The sequence below is a fragment of the Gouania willdenowi genome, chromosome 22, assembly GCF_900634775.1.
Source record: "Gouania willdenowi chromosome 22, fGouWil2.1, whole genome shotgun sequence".
In the NCBI taxonomy this organism is placed as follows: domain Eukaryota; kingdom Metazoa; phylum Chordata; class Actinopteri; order Blenniiformes; family Gobiesocidae; genus Gouania; species Gouania willdenowi.
Genome location: NC_041065.1, coordinates 27,086,180 through 27,102,643, shown reverse-complemented (window position 1 = coordinate 27,102,643; position 16,464 = coordinate 27,086,180). Strand labels below are relative to the sequence as shown.

Below are 16,464 nucleotides of genomic sequence, written 5' to 3'. Positions count from 1 at the left end.
AGTAGCCTCATCAAAAACGATTCACAGGAGGGTGTGTGTGGAATAATGACACACTGTTTAAAAAACACAAGCGTTTGATCCTCTAGTGTGCCATCAGCTGCAACCTCATTAGGAGTCACACAGCAAGGAAGCATTAAATAATCTTATTTAGGGAGCGATTAAACACCAGAATTTACACAGAGATGCTTCGAGGCAGTGAATTGTAGTTTGTACGAATAACAACTCAAATTCATGGGTTTAGAAAGTTTTGTTTGCATCGCACTCGCCTGCAGGTGCTTAAATCTCTTCAGTATCTGCACACACGAGAGGACGAAGAGAAGAGAGGTTAATTTGGACGAGCCTGCTAAGTGACTTAAAGCTGCTCTAATTGTCACTCTCGACACTTGAAAAGCCGAGTCAGTCCTCTGACAGTCAGTATTTAGATCCTCATCGACAACACACCGAACGCGTGAGGGCCAAGAAAAGCAAAACCAAACACGGCTGGTGATGTGTTTACTGACTTTGAGGATAAAATGAAGATAAAATGAGATGAGACCACATGATGATGACGACCAGAGTTCACAGCAAACATTGTGAAGCAGCTTTTAGTTGTTATGCTGCAAAGGAGGGGAATACTTTTATTGTTGATTTTTAAACCCTGTTTAATGTTTTTATTGTTGACTTTTACCTTGGTTTTAATGATTTTAATAATGAGTTCAAACTCTGTTTTAATGTCTTTATTGTTGATTTTAAACTCTGTTTCATGTCTTAATATTTTACCGTATTTTTTGGACTATAAGGCGCACTTAAAATCCTTTAATTTTCTCAAAAATCGACAGTGCGCCTTATAATCAGGCGCGCCTTATGTATGAAATTAACTACTGTGCTTCAACATACTGAACTGAAAAAGTGAGTGTATTGTTCTGTATTTTATGTGTTAAACCTGAACAATGTTGAGAGTTATTGTTAATGAGTTGAATAAAGTTTGACTTATCTGACTATTTTATTTCGCTTAAAGCGTCTTAATAATAATAACAATAATAATAACAAACCGGTGCGCCTTATAATCCGGTGCGCCTTATAGTCCAAAAAATACGGTAATTTTTATTGTTGATTTTTAACTCTTTTTCACGTGTTAATGTTTTTAATGTGAATTTTAAACTCTGTTTCATGTTTTAATGTTTTTATTGTGAATTTTAAAGTCTGTTTTAATGTTTTTATTGTGAATTTTAAAGTCTGTTTTAATGTTTTTATTGTGAATTTTAAAGTCTGTTTTAATGTTTTTATTGTGAATTTTAAACTGTTTTAATGTTTTTATTGTGGATTTTAAACTGTTTTAATGTTTTTATTGTGAATTTTAAAGTCTGTTTTAATGTTTTTAATGTGGATTTTAAACTCTGTTTTACTGTTTTTATTGTTGATTTTAAACTTTGTTTTAATATTTTTATTGTGAATTTTAAACTCTGTTTTAATGTTTTTATTGTGGATTTTAAACTCTGTTTAATGTTTTCTGTTGCACTTTTTAAACTCAGGTAAAGCACATTGATTTGCTTTGTGTATAAAATGTGCTGTACAAATAAACGTACATGCCCTGCCCTTGTATTGGCATAAAAAAGTACGTAAAATTTGTCCATATTTGTCCAAAACTGGATCTCTTGAAGATAACACCTCAATGCCTCGATGGGACTACATAAAAAATAAGAAATAAAATAAAAAGCATCCCTGCAGCAACTTATCTCAGCTCACATTGGGTCTGAGGCAGAATCCCTCAGGTGTCAGGACAGGATGTAATCAATCACAGGGCTAATCAATAAATATACTTAGTATGGACACTCCAGTTCCTTCCTAATGTCCAAAGGGAATTTATCTAGAGCCTTCAGCATTTTTTAAACCAGCTGGAGGAGTGAATGTGCATGTATCACTGAAATTCTAATCACAACTTCTGTGCATACGATGGAGGAGATCAGAGTTAACACCTGAGAGACCCTCAAACACCCCCCCCCCCCCACCCCCACACCCCCCAAACACACTAACACATGTTCCAGACTCAGCCAGCTTCCTCGTCCTTCTCCTGCCATCGTTTTTCCTGCAGTTCCCAAACGGCTGCTGGAATTGGCCCCAAATACCCCAGCTGGGATGACATTGCACTCCTTGTACTAAATAAACCTCACACTGCGGTCAAATTAATCCGTATTGGATGTTTTTAATGTAAGACAAGATGTCGACTTCTGATGATGTGCTCGCTGCAGCTAATGTTCTCAGGGTTGGATAAAAGAAGCAACTATCACAGAGGAAAACTATTAGTAGTAGGGCTGGGCAATATATCGAGATTCAAGGTATACAGTTTTCTATTTTGGCGATATAAAAAATTACAATATTGCCTATATATATAGTTATAGTTATAGCCTATTTTGTTTTAGGAGTCACTGCTTTCACTACTTCTCAAAACAGGATAAAAAGCTCAGTTAAATGATTTTTTAGTGCATTCTAACCCAGACCTTCCCCTAAACAAGCCACACTACAGAACTCACTCACACGTGCTGTCCCTTAGAGGTGAAAAGGCCAAAAGTGGCACATATTGTGCAGCTGTTTGTTAATAAATGTCCTAGTCCTATTGTGTATTTTTTGTCCTGTATTTTTGTTGTTCTTCTGTGTAGTTTGCTGTAATTTTGGGTGTCTTTCTGAGTCGTTTTGTGTTATTTTTTTGGGACGTATGTTGTTCTAGGATTATTGTTGTTCCATTGTGTATTTTTTCTCCTTTTGCGTCTTTTGTTTATTTTTGTTCTTTTATGTATTTATGTTGTCCCATTGTGCGTTTTTGTGTATTTTTGTTAAACTAATCTTAAAGCACCATGATGTTATTTTAGCCTGTCTGGCATTTTGCATCAGCAAATTTACCGTTAATGCTGAATTGTCTTTCTCGTAAGACTTTATTTAAACTAAAATTATTGAGATTGATATCGTGTATCGCCATTTTGAGAAAAAATGTTGAAATATGAATTTTGATCTATACTGACCAGCCCTAATTAGTTCTTATATATAAAAGCTGTGTAATTCTTGACAGCTGAATATTGGTAAACTGAAGCACATCACTTATTTCATGAGGGAGAAGCCTTTAAGGCTCACTTGACAGACTGGATTTTAGACACAACTGTTGACGTTAAGCTTGTCCTCCCCCGTCAAACGTCAATCACTCCCCACTGCACAACTGCTGCCATGATAATTAGCAGCCGTCTCTTGCCATGTCTGGATGCTACAGGGGGTTTAAAGTGATATCAGGGCAAGTCTGATGATGATGATGATGATGATGATGATGATGATGATGATGATTATAGGAAATGCTTACACAATATCCATTGGACAGGAACCAAACAGGAAACAGAACACAAGCAGATGTTAAGATGAAGTTCCTTAAATGTGGAGGGAAAAGTACAAATGTGACCGTGTGCAGTTCGATGTGTCAGCTTTCTTTGGAACAAAACCGATTGACACAAAACACACCAGTAAACACTTTGTCCACATTTTGATAGATTCTAACTACAAACTCAGCAAACAGCGTCCAGCACAACATCTTGTTTAGCAACGTTTATTTTCAACCAATAAATGCCATGTGGATTATTTCTGTTTTAAAGCGATACGCAATAACTCATCACATGAATGCACTTAGGGGTCTATTCTCCCGTCTGGACATCATCATCATCATCATCATCATCGCTATAAAGCGTGACCGAGTTAGATGCGAGATATGAGGAAATAACGCGGCCGCAGAGCGTCCTGCTTCAATACAGAGGGATGTTTGCAGTGAAACAACTATTGGCTTCCATAATACGCGGTTTTAAATATCAATTGTTTAAAGCGACCCGAGCTGAGCCTCATTAAAATCTGTGCAGTTTGTGTTCCATCCTCATCAGCTTGTTTCACTCTGTAGTGGATCAAACTGTGACTTTACATTGGACATAGTATGAAAAATAGCTGAATCACTGTGACCAACGTGGACAAAAGTCTGCGTCTGTCAGCGTTTTAATTAATCGAGTCCGTGTGGCTTCAAATGTAACTAAGTCCATATTTTTAGTGCAATATATTGTTTCATCTTATCGGGGTGCTGCACTTATTCCGGAGTTAGAAGTGCGTAAAAGGAAAAGGACTTACGCACACCGGAGAATGCGCGTAAAGCCAGATTTGAATGGGAAGCCCACATTTCAGGGCTGTTCCACCCACAGTGCATAACTGGGATGAAGGCGCGGGGGAGAATATAGCACGCAGTCAAACAACGCCGCTATGCAGCTTTTTGGACTTAAGCGCATGGGAGAATAGAGCCCTTAAAGAGTAGTCAGGCGATAAGCCACACCCACTTCCTTACTTTTTGTAAGAAAGTAGGTATGATAATGCTGCCGTTTCTGCTCACTTCCTTCACTTCCTTATTGCCAGTATTAAACACTGAATAATACAAGGAGATATGGATGGATTCTAGGCTACATAAAGCGTAAATAAACCCCCAAAACATAGTTGAATATGAAAAAGATCAGCAATCAGTGACATTAAAATAGGATGAACTGGTAAAGGGATGATCAGAGCTGTAGAGATGCAAAGCCAAGGATGTTCAAGGTCAAGCCATCATGAAAATGGCTTCTTTTTTTCTAGCTAGTCACTACTAATCTATTGCACAATTCAGCAAGAACTGGGAGCAAACGGCACAAAACAATGAACTAATCATGTAAAAACTTAGTAAAAGTATCGAGTTTAACTTCACAATCTTTCACACTGAACATTGCTGACTCGGCAATGCTCATTACAAAAGCCAGTTTTCCAAAAAATTTCCATAACAAGTGTCTCATCCATGAATTAATCATTAGATTTTCTTTTAATCTTATTTTCCAAATTTGGACAAGTCCAAGACGCTTATCGACACATGATAAGATATAGAGACTAGGAATGTGACGAGATCTCGCAAGATTTTTTATTTTTATTTTTATGTGAGCTATCCTAACTTCTATTTGTGACCTGTGGGGGCAGTAATGCACCTTTGCTATGAGGAGGGGAGGAAATTAGTTCGAGTTTCAATTTGTGGAAGAAGAAGTTTATTAATAGTTAAAAGAACATGGCTGTGTAGTTGCAGCATGTTGTTAATGACATACTTGGTCAGGCTCTGTTTGCAGACAGAGAACTTTGATTTGGTTTTACTCATAAAATTATCAAGTGTTCATCTCAAAATGCACGTGCAACTCGTTAAATACAAGTCTGTTGGTCCAGTAATATTGTGTCGTTGTAGTTCTCAAAATCTCGTCTCGTCTCGTTCTCGTGAACCCAATACCGTGTCTCGCCTCGTCTTGTGAGCTGAGTGTATGGTCACACCCCTAAAAGAGACATTTTAACATTTCTTGTAATGGGGACATGGAACCATGTTGTTTGCTTTAGTTTCCATAAATTCCATAGTAATAAGCAAAAAATAAGAGAAAAGCTTTAATAATTGAATATTATTGTGGCATAAAGCTTCACATTTTATATCGAGAAGCAACGGCGGACATTACCGTACAGATTAACAACAATTTTATGTTTTTGTTTAATCTTTCCATTTTTGCAGAGAAATATTAATAGTTCAACATTGCTTCACGATGCTAATTTCATCTGCAATTTGCCAGGAGGTGGTTAAAAAACACTAAACATGTTCACTACATTTTCTATACCAACTAAATTCTACTACGTTTGAGCAACAACAACAAAAGAAAGCAGCTTTCCCTAACACTTCAGGATAAAAGCTCGTATAAATAAGGTGGATATTCCACTTGGACCATTTCAGACTCTGAGCCACTACACAGTTCAAGTGTAATGGCTCACTACACTTTAAATATGTATAGGCACTTCACCACTACCTGCTCATAAATAAGAAATACTAGAACAAAAAATAAAACACGGGCTAATGAAAGTAGCACACCATTAGACTTGTTTTGATAGCCTGCAGTAGTTTTTCCTTAACTTGTGCATGTTTGTAGTGTACAGAACTCAAATTACCAACCAGAGCCTTTCTTGGAAAAGTAGATCCCATTGGAGGATTTTATACCATTTTTTTGTGTGGGAATGATATTTATTTAGCTTTAAAGGCAGCCAAAGAAGGTGTGGAAAAATACAAGAAGCACAAGACAACAAGAGATGAAAAGGAAAGTATGAGTATGTGCTCGTGATAAATAGGCCTCGTAGGCACATGGTTCAAAAAGGAGGACACATTCCCAGGCATTAGAATTAAAGCTGCTTCCCCCCTTACATGGGTAGACTTATGTGCACCATCCTCCACACAAATCCTTTTCTTACACAATCCGAGTGTTTTCCCCCTCCCTCCTACATCAGTCCATTAACAGAAAATATCAGTGCTGGAACTAAAGAGGCCAGAGACTGATCCAGTCCAGAAAGGAGTCTACATGCTGGGGTTAAGTGTGTGCATTAGGAACAGTAGTTTCATGTCTCTGTGATGGAGGGTTGGCAGATCTACAGTTGGCTGAGTTTAGGATGGGAAAGAGGTTCCTTGGCAAGACACAGAAGTGGGTTGGATTGGGGGTGGTGGTGGTGGTGGGGGGTAGAGACTCAGAGCATCCACTCTAGGAAACGCCCACAGGGCACGGCTTATGTTGTTGTGGCAATTAGCTTGTGTTGCTGGGGTAAGTGTTTCATCCTCTGGTTCACAGAGTCACTGAGGAGGAGAACCGAGCAGACCTGAGTCCTTCAGACCAGCTCAGGGTAGAAGATCAGATTGGTTGGACCTTTGTTTTTTGCACCAAAATATGCAAAATTTAAATACTTTGACTAAAATGTCAAGAATTGGACAACAGGATCCATCAACAACACAACTTTATACCAAAATACAAATGTATTCAGCAAGAAAAAGTACCGGTAGTAGTTTTTGGGTTTAGTTACTCTTTGAACAATACATTTGGGTCATCCAATTAGAGCTGGGCAATATATCGAGATTCAAAATATCTTGACTTTTCTATTCTGGTGATATGGAAAATTATATATAGCTACAGTATATACAGTATATTTTTATAGTTTATTTTGTTTTAAAATACTTGTTTTATGAATCACAAAAACCCATACAGCCGTGTGATTATGCAGTGTTAGAGTATGAGCGAAATTTGATGTATTTGTCAATTTTTTAAACTTGTTAGACATTTTGTCAAAATTATCGTGTAAATGCATGCAAGATAAAATATGCCTGATTTTAAATTTAAAAAAGAAGGAACAAAATGGTTCAGATGGGTTTTTTTCCATTTCTGACCGTGAAATCCGTTTCAAAATGTGTGTGAATTCCACATGTTTTTTTCACGATCACGGAAAATCTGAGTTCCTACAGTGAATGTTGAAGTTTGAAATTAAAATTACAGAAAACTTATTACTTATGCAGTTATATGAAACTTCAAACATATTCAACTGACACCTTATAACCTTACACTGTGAGGAACATTTCAAGTAGAATTGTAGCTGTCGTCTTAGGGGAAAGCAGAGCGACTTTAGATGGAAACAACACCAAACTCGGTAATAATCTAGACAACTTTATCCTCGTCATATCAGATTTCATATCACTTTTGTTTTAGAATTAAGTAATTTGAGAGCACATAAAATGGCAGCAGGGTCATGTGAACAAGGCTTGCCGATGCACTTGGAATAAGGAATGTTGTTGAAGAAAGGTAGTGATAAAGTTGCCAGGGTTCATTGTCCTGGTGTGTTAGGTCATATGCAATATTACATTGTGTAGCTAAGTGGACACTAATCTAATTAGCATCATATGACAAACATTAATGTACTAAGTTAAATGTCTTACACTCTCCTGTAAAGTGAAAGTCATTCATGAGAAACAGTAACATCTACAGAGACTTCCTGTGTAGCAGCAGCAGTGATAATTACACATCAGCTAGTGGTTGGCGGTAAATAAATGAGTGCTATCATCTGGAGTAAAGTCCTAAATGAAAGCTGACTGTCCAGTCTGACCAATCTGCTCACAATCATAACAACAGTTCATATGAAAAGTAACAGAGTTGTTTCAAACTTCAACCACAAATCATTCTAAACTCTGAATCTAAAGCAAATGAACTTTTCTGAACAAGCTGTAAAATGCAAAGAGTGGCTTTAGTCCAGATTCTTCTTTGCTGAGTATTCAGTGCTTCAACTGCCACTCTTTCATCCAAGCAAAGGGAGAGGTGCATAATTACGCTCCCACACACTGCATATTATGGTTCCCATACTGCGTATACGCCCAAAATACACATCACACACACACAGAAACATGGTTGCACAATTGGTCGATTCTTGGGGTAATAAACAGGCCGTTTGCACAGTATAAATCCAGAGTACATTGAAAGTATGAATAATCTGAGTCAGAGAAGATCTGGATAAGAGACCAAGCCTAGCAGGCAGATCATTATCTCAATGCAGTTTTGGAGCTTAATTAACCAGGATTCAACTGATTGGACCAGGCCTGTAATCTGCTCCATGGGGGAAAGTAGGACTCACCAGTACAAGCAGAGCATAACAGCACTGTATTCAGTTCATTTCTGAGTTCTACATAAGAAAACCAGGGAACAAGTAGCCAACAGTTCATCACTCCAACACAGTAAATACGCTAGTGATGCACCAAAATTCCGGCAACTGAAAATTTTCGGCTAAAAACCAAAAATGCACTTTTGGGCCATTTTCACCGAAAAAATGTGACCGCAACAGGATGTTGTGATGATCCGAGCAAACAGTGTGTGGAAACGGGCCATGTTGTCTGCAGACTTGTGCATTGTTGGAATGTCAATGCTAGTAAGGAGAACTAATATCAGTGAAACCAATTGGATGTTTTTAGGTAAATCAAACTCCCAACAACCTTAGACAGCATGTGTAGACAAAAAAATAATAATTGCAGCCTTCGCGTTTTAGGATATCGCAATAATATCGCAAATGCAATTAATCATTCAGCCTTAATTCATATTCATTTATACAATTGCAATGTTTTAATTTTAGTGAGGTTAGTACACATTCAGAGCTGTAAAGGCAATGGGAATTATAATTACTGTGTTTCGGTTTTCTGTTTTCAGCAGGGATGTAACGATTCACTCAACTCCCGATACGATTCAATTCACGATACTGGGTTCACGATACTATTCTCTCACAATTTATTTTACAAAATGAGACTGAAGACTAATTATGACTGCATTTTTTTGTTTTTTTTAATCAGAAAAAAACTAGAAAATACTGTACTATTTTCCTTTATCTTTAATTAGAATAAATACAACAAAAAAATATAATAATAATAATAATAATATAATTTATTTTATTTTATTATTACTAGACATTTGCTAATGACTACGACAGTGTACAGCCTCAAACTTTAATCAGTCAACAATGAGACAACAGAATGAATAACAGAGTAATACAGGCTTTTATATTCTCACTGCATTTAAGCCCAAATGAGAGAGAAAAGAGGAAGAGCAGAGTGCTGCGGCCCTAATAACATTAATGCAAACCGCGTTACTGTGCTTATGTTCTTAGTGAAATGTCCCAGTTGTGTGGAAAACGCTCAGTCTCATGCTGTAATTCTGCTGCAGCAACATTTAATTCATTTCACTGTGTTGTTGCCATGAGAGAAGAAGTGCATAACCCACATTTTGTGCCAAGCAGCTTCTTAATTATGTGCATCAATTCCAAATGCATACTGTATCTGTGACTACAGTACAAGCAAAGGATAGTCCAGGACTTTATGACGATGAATGCTCACTGTTTTATAGTGTTTTTAAATTGATGATCAGAGCATTACAAGTACTCACGTTACTGTAATTAAGTTGCTTTTATGGGTACTTTTTTTTTTTTAGTATATTTCTAAATCAGTCATTTTACTTGTACTTAAGTACGTTTTAAAAGAAGTAATTTCTTACATTTCTACACCCAACCGTTACTGAGTAAACTAATTGTTTTTGATTTATGATAAACTGACATTGTGAAAATACAAAAAATGAAACAACCAGACAACAATCAAATGCATCACATCTGTCAATGTGCTTGGAAAATAAATGAATATAAGCCACGATGCTTCCTTAAACCCACCAACATCAAACCAATGTGTGGGTAAAGCTGAGTAATTATGGCTTTTGTTTGCAGAGAAGTAGCAGCTGTACATATAAAACCCTTTCTTTTAAATCCAACCTTCCCGTCTTCCTTTCACACATTCCCTGATGATACCAAGATGGCCAACGAAGCCGTTTGATCTGCTTCTCATTTGGGACCGCAGCAGCGTCCAAAGCTTGCTTCCCTCATTTCTAACATCTTTTATCCTCCATCCAGAATAAGAGAAGGTCACTAGCTTGAAAGGAAGGATGCTACTTTAGCTACAAGCCATGCTGTAGTTAATACGTATGTGTGAATTATCATGTATGGAGCGCTGATCATTTTTCATATTTTGGATTTGGAGTCACAGCCAATGGGCAACATCTAGGGTTGGGCGATATGGACCAAAACTAATAAAATGGCAATTTAGGATATAAATCTCAATATTTTTTTTTATCTCAATAAAGTCTTACTAGTTTTGGCTTTTTATCCTATAAAGGACAGCACGTGTGAGTGAGTTCTGTAGTGTAGCTGGTTTAGGGGAAGGTCTGGGTTAGGACACACTCAGAAATCCATCAGATTTCTATTTTGACGATATAGAAAATTACAATATCGCCTACATTGACGCATTTATTTTTTATAGCTTATTTTGTTTTGAAATACTTGTTTCACAAGTCACTGCTTTCACTGATTCTCAGAACAGCATTCAAAGCACTGATAAGCAGATTTCTGTGTGCGTCCAAACCCAGACCTTGCCCTAAACAAGCCACACTACAGAACTCACTCACACGTGCTGTCCTTTATAACAGTTTGTGTGGCATTGTGCATAAGCAAATTTAACCTTTCTGGTAAGACTTCATTTGAATTAAAATAATCGAGATTTATATAAAATATTAGGGGTGTCCCGATTTGATATCGATATCAGATATCGGTCCGATATCAGCCAGAAAACAAATATTGGATTTGATCGAACTGCATCTAAAATCTTCAATATATTCTATATTATATTTATTCAATTGTAGAATACTGTAGATATTATGTTGAAGGTTAAAATGTATGTAACCAATTGATTAATAATAAATGGGTCAGTTTTTCTCATCCCTACTGTTGCTGACTATTGTTCTCTGTTTGAGTAACATCACTTGATCAAGACTTTTCTAACATTCCACACTACAAAATAAGTAACAAAAGTATGTATGATTCATGCTGATATTGCAATGGATCGACATTTGTATCGGCCAATACTCAAGGCTGCAATATCGGTATCGTATTGGAAGTGAAAAAGTTGTATCGTTACATCACATCGCTATCAAATATCGCCATTTTGAGAAAAAAAACCATTGACATATGAGTTTGGGTCTATATCGCCCAGCTCTAATACTTGACTAATACACTCTTAATGCTCGACTTTTCTAAGAAAAAACAGTTCTTTAAAAATATGTTTGTTCCACTTCAAAATCAAATTATCCATAGTCACAACAACTAATCCAAAACAACCTCAGTTCCAAATCTGAATGCATCCAGATTAGGATTACGTATTAGTATTAGTATTTCCGCTCTGATTAAAACACGGCAGAGGAAAAATATATTGAACTGTTTACCCGGAAAATCACAATAATACTACACAATCGTAAAACATCCTCAACAAATCTTCACGTGTTCTCACCTCTCATTTATTTCCCTTTGCTCACGAGTAAAACACAACAAACGCAATGTGTGAATACAAACCTGGCAGTGATGTGGCTATAAAACAATCCTGAGTCACTGACACTCTGTGGGAGGCAGTAACGCAGCATTTGGAATCGATGCACATCCATGTTGTCGTTACAGAGAGCGTTAGCATCAGCATCAGCATCAGCCGTCTATGACACTAACTCCAACCTCTGCAGCCTTGAAACAATAACTCATTAAAAGCAGCTTAATCCTCTGGCTAAGAGCACATAATCTAAATGAGCAAAAAGTAAAAACGCCGGTCTGAACAATTGAATCAATCCTTTGGAAAGAAAAAACCCACAAAATGTCCCAGAATAGATCCCTACTATCCAGTGATGGTTCATCCATCCAGAAACAAAGAGATGACTGACAGACGGGTGAGCACAGATGAAGTCATTGACCAGTTGTCTGAGCGGTTAACAGATAGGCATAAGCGTGAGTGTGTTTGTGCGCATGTGTGTGTGTGTGGAATTGAACCTCTGTATTAGAGTAATACTGTTACCCAGGGGAGATTACCTCATGTCTGCCCCCCCCCCATTTCCCACACACACATACACACTCCACACAGTTTAGTGAGTGAACGTATTTGTGTGGAGCATGCTGACATTAACCCCCACACTTGCTCCTGCTCTTAACCCCACCCTGCTGTTGCCATGGTTACAAGTATTAGGGCCAAATTAACAAGCAGCAGTTCATTCAGCAGTCAGCTGAAACTATTCAGTCCCGTTATGTACCTTTTCAGACATTTAACCTGAAGCCATGTACCCCCTACTCCTGCACACTTAAACAACATAATAATGTAATGTCACATACATTGTATCCTACAGTGACATTTCAAAATATGTAATAAAAAAAAGAATAATAATCTGTAAGCACACAAGAAAACATCTTATTTAGAATTATCACTCGATTTAATTAATACCAAACATTTATTGACATGAGTTTTGGTCCATATTGCCCAGCCCTACCTGGAACAAAACACAGCAAAACAAAGCTGAAGTGTGCAGCTTTTTACAAGCTGAAACAACCACAGACTGCATGAAAACAGGAGTAATACCGGAAAACTGCTGGTAGAAATAACGTGGGATAGTAGCTGAAATAAATCTTAAACAGTCCTATCCTCTCTGTGTGTGCAGACCTGGTCCAGAGTGAAAAAAGGGTGAAGCAAACCTCCCAGAATCCACTTTTTGTGCTTCAGCTCAGACAATTTGCATCAACTCATTTTCTTTATTGGTTTAATCATTTTAGGCGTACTGTGCACAGAAGGACCGGAACCACGACTCACTCATTCCCCTCTGGCTGTCAGACAGGGAGGAAAACTAAAGCTCAGGAATAACAACTGATATTCTGCAAAGCACAGCAAAGATGATTCCTAAGGTATTTCTGGTTTGTGCTTTCTATTATGTGACACAGACAGATCTGACATTAAAGGGATCCTCCACTGTTTTTACAAATGTGACCTCAAATACTTGAAATGTCCTTATTAGAAGATCTATGCCTAAGAAAACACATTTTTCTGCACCATATTCATTTTATTAACTTTTAAAAATAGGATTGTTTTAAAACCTGTGTTCCTCCATCTTGAAATCACGTGATTGAAGACGTCACACCCTCCCCGTTTGCTTGTAAACTTGGCTTTACACAATCAGGATTTTGGGGCCGATCACCGATCAGTGAGTAGAAAAAAAAAACAGATCACCAATCCCATCATACGAATTCAGGTTGTTATTTCTTAGGTACAGACCAAATTTTTTGGTACTACCTGATACAGATCCACAGAAAATCAAACGATACCATGCTTCTGGACCTAAACGCAGCCTTGTGACTGTGAGAGATTAGAAGAGTTAAAGAATTTTCATGCAGCACCTGTGTGGGTACATGGCCCTTTAACAGCAACTGAATGCCCTAGTCGCGGAGTGAGGGAGCGTGTGAGACCGGAGCAGATGGATTATAAACTGTATGCCGTTTTTAGTGATTGGCAAAATAAACGTTGCAGGTGATGAATTAAACCAGAGTTCCATGTCAGACTCAATGACTGCTGTGAAGCAGGGAAGTTAACCCTGAAGCTGAGGATAGCTTCAAATACAGAGAGTTGGAGATGAAGTTGTGGAGGCAGATCACACTGGAACTACGTGAAGCCTTCATTAGCATTAGTATTAGCATTAGGAGCAAACACATATTTCCTGACTGGCATCACAAAACCTGTTGTTGCTTATAGTTCGTATTCACAGGTGCACAGCGGAGGTGGGGCGCACGCACACATGCTTCTGTGACCACCATCACTCTGTAACGGACAGAAGTCTCTGGTATGAGTGCAAAAGTAAACGGGAGAATAAACAAAACAAGCTCGCACACAGACAAACACACACAGATGCTAACAACAGACGCCGTCACCGTTTTCAGAGCCAGTAGACTAGGGAAGAAGTCCAGCGCTCAGCGACTTCACTCCAACCGAGACATTTTGGCCGTTCACTTATAGGTTTTCACCTTTGTGCTCAAATGTGAGTGAAATAAAGCCATGTCATGTAAAGCAAAACAACTCTTCGGTGTAAATGAGACGATAAAACAATGCAATGGGAGCATCTACAGAAAGTTTCATCACGACAATGACATCATTGATCGGATCGGCAAATTAAGGCATTAAAGCCGATCACATGAATTGCATAAAATGCAAAATATCAGCCGATCCAATGTAGCCGATCAGATCAGTGGAAAGTCTACTGTAAACATCCCATTATTTTCTATAGGAGTGAAGCATTCAGCCTGTTTGTAGATCATTTAGCAGCCTTTTGGGTCAAAACGTAAATTTTTGCTGCTTTTGGTTGCTCAACATAATCAGGAAAAGTTAAAGATGTCTATGTAAACCTCTTTTGTTAACCGAAAGAGAATAAAAACAGTTGTGACCTGAAAAATAATCTATGAAGGCATTAGGCAACAGTTCCATCTATGCGGTTTGGAAGAAGACAATGAAGCAGAGAAGAAGAGCTCAGTGCACTGAAGATAGCAAGTAATCACGGACTGTTGAAGACAAACAAACCCTGAGGAAAAAAGTCCTTTTGGGTGGCAGTCCTTCAACAGTCCGTGACTGTCATTTTGACCAAAAACAGGACTGAATCATAACATAAACTAACCACTAGAGCGGACGAGCTCGTCTGTGAACTGTCGCATTTACAGACCTTGGAGTCGCTGTTAGCTTACCAATAAACAGAAAGAGATTTGTCACTTTTATAATAAGTGCTGACTAGGACACTGGGAGTGAGGCCCAAGGCCAAGACAGGCTGATGTGATAATACTGTATCATGTTTTTCTGCAGCCAGTGCCTTCTCCTCGTCCTTTTCTCTCTGCTCTGTTTCAGGTGTTGTGAAGCTGATGATGGCAGTTCCTGATCTGTGGTTCACGGCTCAACTAGTCTGGGACACTCTGATGTTCTATCTCTCTATCCTGTTCTGTTGGTCCTTCTGTCCACTAACCCCAACCAGTCTACGCAGATGGCTGCCACCTCTGAACCTGGTTCTGCTGGAGATTTATTTCTGTTAAAAGGGAGTTGTTTCTTCCCACTGTCGCTAAATGCTTGTTCATGTGGATCTTGTTGGGTTTTCTCTTTCTTATTATGAATTTTATATTTTGATAAGCACATTGAGATTACTTTGTTGTAAATCGCGCGATACAAATAAAGTTGAATTGAAATGAATTTTGCAGACAACAAGGAAAAGCTTTTGTGTATCAGTATGTGAAATAAGATTCTAGAACGGTTTGCCAATGGAAATTAAAAAGTAAAAATATCAAATATCAAGCAATTTAAAAGAAAATATCTTTTCATTATATTTGAAAGTGTGTAATATGTTTTTTGTGTATATTTAATCAAAAATCCTAAAAAAATGAAACAAAATCTATTTATTAACAGCAGCAATGGTTGGAAAACAGGATGCTGAAAATGTATTATTTGTTACTATAATGTAGGAAAAGGGGTGGGACTAGTTATAAGTTCATACTTCCACCCACTCCCTTTTGAACACACAAAGTATGTGTATGCGGTAATATATGTAATTATTGTTTTGTTTTTTGGAGGGAAGCCATCTGCATCAAAGCTTCTGTTTATTGTAATATTGTTTCCTGTATTACTGCATTGTTCAAAATAAAACAGTGTATGATATAAAGGGGATTTTTACAGGCAAATGGGTGTGTGTGATGTCTTCAGTCACGTGATTTCAAGATGGCATAATACAGGTTTTAAAATGTCCCATTTTTAAAAGTTAATGAAATGATTATGATGCAAAACAATGCGTTTTGTTAGACGTAGATCTTCTAATAAGGACATTTCAAAGGTTTTAGGCTATATTTGTAAAAACAGTGGAGGATCCCTTTAAAACAGTTTAAAGATGATAGAAAACTCACGTGACCTTTGACCTCAACGGTTCCCGACCCTCCTCTGTAACAGCTGACCTTATACACAGTGAACAACAGCAACAGATTAACTCTACTGAGGGGTGTAAAGGGACGCTGAACATCTGACAACTCTGCGTGTGATTGGTTAAACGAGCTGTTCCTGGCAGCGTGGATTGGATGACAGGGATGCAACATAGACTCTGATTTGTTCTCAACGTCTCACAGTAATGCATGAGCTGAGCACAATTACCGTTGGCCTGTCCGTGGCGTGGGGCGCACGGCTGCACCGCAGGACGTTTCCGTAACGGTGGAAAC

At 37.9% G+C, this 16,464-nt stretch overlaps 1 protein-coding gene across 2 annotated transcripts in view; it reads right to left on the bottom strand.

Annotated features, from left to right (window-relative positions):
• Window positions 1-16,464, bottom strand: part of evla (Enah/Vasp-like a) — a 55,571-nt gene that overhangs the window by 25,837 nt on the left and 13,270 nt on the right. The window lies entirely within an intron of this gene.